This window comes from Homarus americanus, unplaced genomic scaffold (assembly GCF_018991925.1).
Source record: "Homarus americanus isolate GMGI-L3 unplaced genomic scaffold, GMGI_Hamer_2.0 scaffold42405, whole genome shotgun sequence".
Taxonomy (NCBI): Eukaryota; Metazoa; Arthropoda; class Malacostraca; order Decapoda; family Nephropidae; genus Homarus; species Homarus americanus.
The window spans coordinates 333,573-344,575 of record NW_024753126.1 but is presented as its reverse complement, the minus strand read 5'-3'; the positions used below and the strand labels follow the sequence as shown (position 1 = coordinate 344,575).

The 11,003-nt window shown below is 40.0% G+C and overlaps 1 long non-coding RNA gene across 1 annotated transcript in view; it reads left to right on the top strand.

Moving 5' to 3' along the window:
- The first annotated feature begins 2,155 nt into the window (after positions 1 to 2,155).
- The window catches only part of LOC121855273, a 29,951-nt gene continuing 21,103 nt past the window's right edge, over positions 2,156 to 11,003 (top strand). Inside the window, exon 1 of the long non-coding RNA XR_006086756.1 lies at positions 2,156 to 2,406. This is a non-coding gene — a long non-coding RNA (uncharacterized LOC121855273). The remainder of the gene's footprint in view (positions 2,407 to 11,003) is intronic.

Genomic DNA, 11,003 nt, shown 5'->3' with positions numbered 1-11,003 from the left:
GATGTTGGACAGGTTTGGCAGATGTTGTGGTACAGAAATATGCCTCAATAGTGGGAAAAAATGGTTGTGTGGACGAGGAAGTTTTCGTATAGCGGTCAACAGAGATATACTGTTGTCGTGTCGTGATATCTATTATCAGTAAATTTCCACCTGGGAACATAATTAACTCCAAGGGAACTACATAATTACCCACTTAACATACAAAACATTAGACATATATCAAGGATTTTTATTAAAGAATATTGACGAGTGGGTCGTATTTAAAAAAGGCTACACGGGCATTCATTATGGTTTATTTGCAACCAGAGAGGTACACCAAGCAACTGTTTGTCTATTAGAGTTATACATTAACAACAATATTACAGGTAGGTTACAGTACAGTGTATACCCGTATCACGTAAAAAAATGACTTCTGACGAATTTAACCCCTACTTGGCCTCCTGAGGTGTTAACGAAGAAGGCGATAAGACCCTGCTAAACGATGATGGTGGAGGAATTTCAGGAAACACACACACACACACACACACACACACACACACACACACACACACACACACACACACATCTGCGTGCCATATGTTTCATAATTCTTAAAACATGGTAAGTGAGTTAGTTTAGCTATGCGTAATGTAGGTATGTTATTAATACCAAGTTACTAGAAGGTCAATAGCATACGACTAGTTGGCTTTCAGTGTACTCGTGTAGTCAATACAAAAAAGTATCGACCACCTGCCGTTCGTAACACCAGGAAACTTTGTGCGTAATCTCTTAATACTTTACATACATTTACTTAATGGCTGGGGTGCACTGGGTGTTAATTTGTTATCGCTCACCTTGTGTACCACTGACCTAGGGAGGTCGATACTTGTTTTACTGACTGTATATGTTTATAAAGTCGCTTATTTCTATAAGTATTTAAAACCCATATAAAGGAAAACAGACTCACTTCATTGGCTCCTCTGACGAACCATGCGTGAGGAACCTTCCTAGTTGCCTTAAAGGTACAGATTATTCAGATACTTGCAGCGATGTTTCAGAAATAAACCATAAACTTTAACTCAAGTTTATATATCTTGATTTGTACATGCTGCCTTACACATATTATAAACACATTATTCACATGCTTGTCCGTAAGTTTCAAATATCATTTACAACAGGAATATGTACTAAACACAGGGGCACAGCCCAGCAGCAGACCAGTGTTCAAGTGCTTATGTTTTACAAGGTCTGCCAGACCACCTGGCAATGTTGCCAGCCAAATTCGCGCAAAATATTAGCGAAAACTCGAGTTACTTGGCATTACTTCACGCTTACAAAACACACAGACAGCTTTTCTATTATAAGCTTCGATCAGTTTCAGCCAGTCCTGACGACTCTTAACTTTTGTGTTAACACTGGACTAGTGGACTAGTAGGAGCCATTTGTACTTGAACAAGTTTCTCATAACTTGATACTAACAAACACTTGCTTACTCAGGAGGCAAATAAGGATAACTGAGACTGGTAGTGACCAGCAGACGGTTGATCAGTTCTCGTACTGGACGAGTATGACGTCGACGTGTATAAATGCAAGAATTGTGACACACACGAGATGAATACTTGGAAATCTTTAAAAATTAAAATTTTATTATCTGATACATCCCCCCATATTATTTTAAAAAGCGTTTATCTCCAAACTGGTAACACTGCCCGGGCATCCGGGCCCTCGGGGATCCCTTCCCTACTGTGACGACGTAGTCAAGGAAAAACTAGTCTTTGGGTGCAGCCTTCGGGCTGCAGAACTTTTTCAATAAACCGTTTATTATTATTATTATTATTATTATTATTATTATTATTATTATTATTATTACTATTATTATTATTATTATTATTATTATTATTATTATTATTATTATTATTATTATTATTATTATAATATACACACACACACACACACATGTTACGGTTAATTTATTTCATGTTCTTGTCAGTTCTTACCTTGCTATTAGCCAACAACGCTGAAACTGAACAATTATTTCACGACTATTTTACAGAGAGAGAGAGAGAGAGAGAGAGAGAGAGAGAGAGAGAGAGAGAGAGAGAGAGAGAGAGAGAGCAGACTCAGGAGAGCGGGAGGAGGAAGCTGGCTGGTGAAGGCAGTGTGGTTTTAGCTGCTGGCGGGTGTGGATCGCTTTGACTGGCTAACCTCCCTCTCACGCTGCCGCTCACCTCTCCCGTAGCCTCTCACCTATTCCATGTTCTCCCATTCCTCCACTCTGTATCTCACACACACACAATTTCCTCACCCTATCCCTCAACAATCATCCATCTTCACTACACTCATCAAAAGGACAATAATGAATTCCCTCAGTAAAGGAATTCCAACGTTGTGAAGTTTTGCGTTATGATAAATGCAATACAGCGACAGGTAAGAGACGGTACTTAATCTCTCGTAATGATATACTTCCTTTACCAATGGACGGCGTATATGTTTTGAAGTTGAGGTGAGTGGGGGGTGGGTGGAGGTTGTGGGTGGGGGGTGGGTGGAGGTTGTGGGTGAAGGTGGTGGTGGTGGTTGTGGGTGAAGGTGGTGGTGGAGGTTGTGGGTGAAGGTGGTGGTGATGGTGGTTGAAGCTGTGGGTGATGAGGAGGCTGAGAAAAGTGATGGTAATGGTGGCAGGAGGTGGTGGTAGTGACTGAAATTTAGTGGTGGTAGTAAGTGGTGGCTAAGAGTAATGGTGGCAGGATGTGGTGGCAGGTAGAGTGCTAACACAATTAAGGTAAATTTAATACACAGACCTTCACTTTATTAGTTCCAGTTACTCCAAGATTAAAGACCGTAGAACTTCAGTGTTAACCCGTGTACAGTACAGGAGTGTATATTAGAACTATGTATTATTTTTAGTAGTAGTAGTAGTAGTAGTAGTAGTAGTAGTAGTAGTAGTATCGTACATATATACATTACATACAGGACTACAAGAAAACCTGAATTCTTTACCACAATAGGTGATTAATATTATTTATAGCTGCAAGTGTGTGTGTGTGTGTGTGTGTGTGTGTGTGTGTGTGTGTGTGTGTGTGTGTGTGTGTGTGTGTGTGTGTGTGTGTGTGTGTGTGTGTGTGTGTGTGTGGCGTCAGGGTAAGTTCAACACGCAACCACTATTTTAAATTCCGGAAATCTAGGCAATCCAGTTCTCTTCCTTTTTAATTAAATTGAAGCGGTTGAAACGTAGAGAAACAGTGAGGCATGAAGCATTAGTGAAGTATTATTTACACCGAGGGGAGAAGCGGTGGTGTGTTGCCCCAGGCTCAACACGGCCCGATATTTCCTGCGGGAATTTCAAAATTAACTAAAGGTATGTTACTCGGTCGACCAGCCTTTTCTGTATGTGTTCTTTATCGTGAACTAACTGTGTGGTCGTGAAAATATTATTGGCTAGGAATTAAATGAATCTCATGGACTGGTGAAATAAAAGTTGGTCAGGCAGAATGGTATTATTATATTAGAGGACCAGGCACTCTTCGTGTTTTTTTTTTTTTTGTGGAAGGATATCAAATTCCATCGAGGCCAATCAATCCAGATGCCACCTTTAAGTATATTACGACTTATTACATATTAAATTTCAGCTTTATGTTAAAATAGGATTCAGAAAAATCTATTAAATTAACTGGCCACGAGGGGACTGATAGCTTAATAAGGTCCGACCTTGATCAAAATATAATGCATAACAAAAAATGAAAAAAACCCCTCAAATTTCACCTTTATGTTAGAAAATTTGGTTATAAACAGGAGATATCATTTTCATGCAGGTATCACTCAACTCTCCCCACGTTTAGATGTTCATGACCATTCTCGGGGATAATTGACAGTAGAGAACCAATTTTTAACTCTCTACACCGACAACTAAGGATGAGGATAGCAAAGAGAGAGACTAATTAGGTGTGGTGTGGGGAGGAGGAGCCGACCACTGGGACCCTCTCTCTAAAGTTACACCTCGTGACTCTTCAGGGACACATAGCTAAGGTAAATTTCAGCCGTCTAATTCAAAACTGTAGCCGTGTATAGCGAAATAAAGACCCACACACACACACACACACACACACACACACACACACACGCTGTATAAGTGTGATGGTTTAAGAAGTGTCGCTAAGTGAACAGTGATTCTAGGTGGGAACGAAGGTTAATGATGGAAGGAGAGGTGAGTGAGGTGAGAGAAAGGAAGGAAGGAAGGAAGGAAGGAAGGAAGGAAGGAAGGAGAGGGAAATGAGGTGAGAGGAAGGAGAGGGAGGTGAAAGGAAGGAAGAAAGGAGACGAAGGTGAAAGGAAGGAAAAAAGGGAGAGAGGAAGGAAGGAAGAAGGAATGGGGTGAAAGAAGAGGTGGGAGGAGAAAAATAAGTGTTTCTAATTCTATCTACTGAACCAATGGATAAACAATAAAATCCTGTGACACTTTTTTTAAACAAACTGTGACATGAAGTAGAACAACAGTTGGCGTAAATGAGAACAACTTACTCACATACATGTACGAGAAGCTGTTCAGGTACAGAATAGTTCCATAGGCAGAATTCTTTATTGGGACAGTTGTGTAGTAAAACTGAATCCCTGTGTACAACTTTTAGAACGTGTCGTGTCGTAGTGTCGTGTGGTATTGTGTCATCTCGTCGTGTGGTGATTTATGGTCAATTCTTATCGCTTCACCGTCACTTCCCTTCATCAACACCTCTCAAGATATTGTTGTATCTCCTTGTTTCTTATCGTCTTCCAACTCCTCTTCTCTTCGCTTCCTAACCTTCATTCTTTCCTCCCTTACAGCTTCTTACTATCTCCATAATTATCATCTTTCACCATTTTCTTATCCTAACCACTAATTTCCCACCTTTTCTTATCGTTTCCTTATCTCTTAATTCGTTCTTTTTCCTTATATAACCTTTATCTCATCCTCTAAACGTTTATTGCCATTTTATTGTCGTTTTCCTGATGCCATGATGCTCATAAAGTTTCATCTCAACGACAAATCTATTCAGGGAACGACTATGCAAATTTTCAATGGATATTTTCTCTCCCCCACCCTTGTCCCCTTCCTTCCACCCCCCATCCCCTTCACTCCCCCCCCCCTCCCTCCCCTTCACCCCTCCACGACAGACTCCCCCAGGTGACAGATAGCGACCCAAGGCCCTACACTTAGGGGAACAAAGAAAAAAACCCAACAACATCGATCACAAACTTTTAGTAACTTTGAGTCATAGCGCAAAAGTGTGTCGAGGGAGACTTGAGTTTGTTTTTTATGCGTCTGGTAGAAGGAACGGGTGGAATGGGGAGAAAGAACGGGTGGGATGGGTAGAAGGAACGGGTGGAAAGGGGGGAGAAGGGGGAAGGGTGGAATAGGTAAGAGAGAATGATGGAATACTTATATGATAATCGCCTGTTACCATCATACATTAATGGTCAAAGGTTTGGTTAGGTTAGGTTAGGTTAGGTTTTAAGACAATCCACAGCCACGACTTGTTATATTAACTTCTGTTACACGAATGAGATATTATTTGATATATTATAAATCTTTAAAAGGACTGTGGGTGTTAGGTCATAGGTCAGAGGTCAGGAACGTAAAGTAACACGTGTCGTATTGGTTCTCAATATTGAAGTCACGGAGGCGAGGTAATTAAGTGACGTCAGAGTGTGGTTGAATAGCAGGTTGTCGGGGATACTGCATTCTCTGACCTTCTTTCCTTCCTTCCTTTTTTCTTCCTTCCTTCCTTAATTCCTTCCATACTTCCTTCCTTCCTTCCTTCCTTCCTTCCCCAACACACCATGCAGATTTAAGGTGGAAATCCTATACTAAGTCACCCAATTTGTCGACCTAAACTCCACTGCAGATTATCGTATCGAAGAGAATTTACAACCTTTCTATAACACCTGTGTAATGTATAACTGCACTATGCTATAACTAGGCCGAGGATGATCTCAGCTAGAACATAGTGATAACAACTGGGATTATAACCTGTAGTTGTGGTACTTGTTGTAGTTGTTGTTGTTGTTGTGTAAATGGATTAACAAATTAAACATAAAAAAAATCAGGATTAATATCAACAATAAATCTTACAATATCAATTTACCAAAAGTTTCTGAGAGAGGAAAAAATTCTTTCCTTTTACGTTACCTTTAATAGGATATAATTTAAATCAGCGTATATAACCTAACCTAACGTAACCTAACCTAAACCTAACCTAAACCTAACCTAACCTAAACCTAACCTAACCTAAACCTAACCTAACCTAAACCTAACCTAAACCTAACCTAACCTAACGTAACCTAACCTAAACCTAACCTAAACCTAACCTAACCTAAACCTAACCTAACCTAAACCTAACCTAACCTAAACCTAACCTAACCTAAACCTAACCTTAACCTAACCTAACTAAACCTAATGCCTAAACCTAACCTAAACAAACCTAACCTAACCTAACCTAACCTAAACCTAACCTAAAGCCTAACCTAACCTAAACCTAACCTAAACCTAACCTAAACCTAACCTAAACCTAACCTAAACCTAACCTAACCTAACCTAACCTAACCTAAACCTAACCTAACCTAACCTAACCTGTGTCGGGAACTCAGGGAGACTCACCTGACATGTCCCTCATCACTGTCTTATGTTACAACCGATAGGAAAATAGAATGTTTTCTTTATTTCTTTTAGTTTTCTTCTTTCTTTTTCTTCTCTTTGTTGTTATTTTTCTATTTTTTTGTTCTTGTTCATATTTTTCTTGTTCTTTAAGTTCTTCTCCTTGTTCTTGTTCTTGTTTTAATTTTTATTCTTCTTTTTCTTTCACCTTGGTAAAGAATGAGGGCAGGGCAGAGGAGGAGGAGGAGGAAAGGAAGGAAGAGGAAGGAGGAAGAGGGGGGAAATAAGGAGGAATAAAAAGGATGAGAGAGGCAAAGGAAAATATATGTCCATCACTCACTTGTAACACTACTAATTTATACATAGTGACTGAATTAACATAACGACAAGAAAGATGAAGAATGAAAAGTAAATGAATAATGAATAAGAGATAAGAAGGTAAAAATACTGACTTGCTCTCTCTCTCTCTCTCTCTCTCTCTCTCTCTCTCTCTCTCTCTCTCTCTCAGAAGACGGGAAATTGGGTCATGTAAATCCGGTTCTAAAGTGACGTTCTTCTGTTTCTATCATGCGAGTTTCCTTTACATTCTTGTCTTGTCTTCACGTTCCTGTCTTCACGTATTTGTGTTCATCTTGTCTTCACGTTCTTTTGCTCATCATGTCTTCACGTTCTTCTGTTTATCTTGTTTTCACGTTCTTGCCTTCATCTTGTCTTCACGTTCTTTTGTTCATCATGTCTTCACGTTCTTCTGTTCATCTTGTCTTCACGTTCTTGCCTTCATCTTGTCTTCAACTTCTTCTGTTCACCTTGTAAGTCGTTCCTCTACTGCAGGGAAAGTTATCACCACTCGTCCTTCTCACTCAAATGTAAATATGAAACCAACTCATTTTTTTTTTCCTTATTCGAAAAGTTTCCCTCGAGTTCTGTGACATTGACGTCGGTAAGTTAGCCTCTGTTGGAGAAATATCATGAAGAGGACTGCAAAACTTTTTATCTCTAAGGAAAACAGCTCAAGCCTAATCTACCTTAACCGAACCTAACCTAACCTAACCTAACCTAACCTAACCTAACCTAACCAAATCTAACCTAACCTAACCTAACCTAACCTAATCTAACTTAACCTTAATATATCCTAAGCTAACCTAAATTCACCTACCCTAACCTAACCTAACCTAACCTAACCTAACCTAACCTAACCTAACCTAACCTAACCCAAAGTCCTTCCCACTATATCAACACACCCACCATAACAGACAAGGGGTGGGTGGTGGGTGGACACGAACACAGCACTAATGGCTTCCTCACTGTTCACTTTCATCTCAACGAAATCCATCTGAAGTTAATCCCAGCCTTCACTATATGTCCAGCGTGATGGCCTTCAAAGTCTCTGGACCCTTGGCTGTGTTACGATATAAAACTATGACAGGTCTAATACTTTCCCTGTGTTAATATTGTACTAAAGATATAAAGAAATAAAGCTTCATGGTACGACTTAACCAAACCTAACCTAACCTAACCTAACCTAACCTAACCTAACCTAACCTAACCATCATTAAAACATCGTCCCATATACACTTGTTAATAACCTTCATGAAAATTTAAAACTTTCTCATAAGTGTTTTAAAGTTTTTACACACACACACACACACACACACACACACACACACACACACACACACACACACACACACACACACACACGTAACTCTGATGCATCTCCAATCAGGAAAGGAAGAATGGTGTGATTAAGGGGGAGGGGAAGGGGAAGGGGCAAGGGAAGGGGAGAGGGGGGAGCATCAGCATCGTTCCCTCCTCCACTAAACTAGATTGAGTGAGATTGTGGTGGCCAATTTGGGTTTGTTTCTTTCTTAGTAGTGCACTCACCTGTGGCAATGAAACGGTATAGTATTAAAGTCTTCAAAACAGAACCAAAAATAAACAATTAAAAGACCATTATTCATAGTGCAACTCACAGGCAGCTGTTAACGCGCTATATATCATTCACACACACACGCAAGGTCACTTTAAAACTCATTCTTTCAAGGTACCATTTAGGGAGGAACATAGGCTAGGCTCTCCCGGTATGTGGATTTGCATAACTCTATGGCTTTAACATCAAGATTTATTTGCATAATTACCTGTGTCAGGAAGAGAGACGTAATACTCAGCGATAATGTGGAGCAGTGTATTAATACGTGGGGGGTATAATAATTACACAGATCCATGAGATACAGAATATCTTGCCATAAAACATTACACACACACACACACACACACACACACACACACACACACACACACACACACACACACACACACACACACACACACACACACACACACACACACACACACACACACACACACACACACACACACACACACACACACACACACACACACACACACACACACACACACACACCTTAAAGTTACTCACTCCTTAATTGGCAACATTCACAAGAGCAAGAATGTCAACGAGGGAATAAAATTCACATTTTTATTAAATCGCTACAGTTTTGTATGTGAGTGAGTGAGTGAGTGAGTGAGTGAGTGAGTGAGAGAAAGTGAGTGAGTGAGTGAGTAAAAAAAGGCCAATTTGATTATCCAATGTAGCCGACTTATTGAACAGATTATTACTACTTAATTCACTGTAGTTGACCCCAAGGACAGACACACAGACACACAAGGTCAACTCCGGGGTTGGTTTTCATGGAGGTAGTTAAGGGAACGACTCGACCAGAACATGTATTGCTGCTGTATAGTTTAAGAGAGCAGACAACTAATCTTAAAGGACAATAGATGCTGTCTGCTGTGTGTTTTAAAGCCTCCAGGTTATGTACAGAAGACAAGATGCGTCTAGGGAGGAAGAGAGAGTTAATTTTGGGAGGCGAAATTCAGGAAGAAAATGACAAGGGAGAAAGAAGAAGAAGGAGGGAGGAGGAGGAGGAGGGGATGTAGAGGGAAGAAGTAGCGGATATAACAAAGCGATAAAGGCAGATCACTTAACACCTGACATCACCTACATCTGACACCAACACCTGACATCAATCCCTGACACTAACACCTGACATCAATCCCTGACACTAACACCTGACATCAATCCCTGACACTAATCCCTGACACCAATCCCTGACACTAACACCTGACACCAACACCTGACATCAATCCCTGACACCAACACCTGACGCCAACACCTCACACCACCTAACCTAAAGATTCTCTACAGGTAAATTTAGAAAGTAATGTTGATGGTTTGGCTGGATGTTGTGTTCATGTTATGTATACTGATGATCTAAAAAGTTCCTCATCGTTAAAACGTTTATGGAACTTTTGTGGAACTGGATCCCTGACGGTGCTCTGAGTGACGCGAACCACATGAGTTGATATTAAAACTTCAACGAAACAAGATCCCAACTAATCCGAAAATCAGGGAAATTGAACCATCCGTGAAACGATGAGTAAATGACCCCGGTGTAATTAATGCTAATGGGAGAAGGTGAAGGGATAATTACTGTGAGTATAACGACGACTAATGAAGGAAGAGAAACTAATTAAAAGTGAGTTAAGGTTAAGCGTGGCCTGTGAAGACAAGATGACATGTGGTAGTGGTAGTGCGGAGGGAAACCAACAGAGAGAGAGAGCTGGACAAATTAAATCACGTCGGATGTAAGAAAATAAAAATAGTAGGTTTTATTAAATCTTCAAGAGGTACGAATATAAGACGGTCAAATTACACGATGGATTTGTTTGTCTGGGGAATTGTAAACCCATTATGAAGGAGCACTCAGTGTTGTCCCCGGCCAGTGTTAGCTGAGACAAGGTATGGTGTTCGCCCAGGTAAACACACAACGTAAATTATAATGTATTTCTGACAACCTCCCGCGTCTATGGGTACACAGTTAGCGGTAGGTGTTGTAACTGATCTCTGAAACCCTTGAAATGTGAGTCGTGAGAAATACATGAAAGGTATATATATATATGTGAGAAAACTACACATATATAGATATTCTAAGGAGATCGAACAAGACTAAGTAAGAAGTTTAATGAAAAGGAGTTACACCAAGTGGATATTTTTCCCTCTATTTGGTCAGCATGATTTCAGAATATACAAGTTTCCTATACAAGACAAGACAGAATATATTGATTTAGGAAGAGTTTGTCAAGAGGATAGAGATTTTAAGGGATAAATTAAAAATAAGACTCTGAAAGGAGATTGACGAGAAATCAGATATACAGTGTAGTACAGTTTGGCTTTGGGGAAGAAGTCTTGTGAAATGTAGATTTGCAGACGGATGAAAAACGTTCCTATGACAGAACACAAGAGCAAGGAAGAAGTAGAGGATAATAAATAGATAAAACAGAGACAATATTGATAATTGTCTCAGGTAAAAAATAG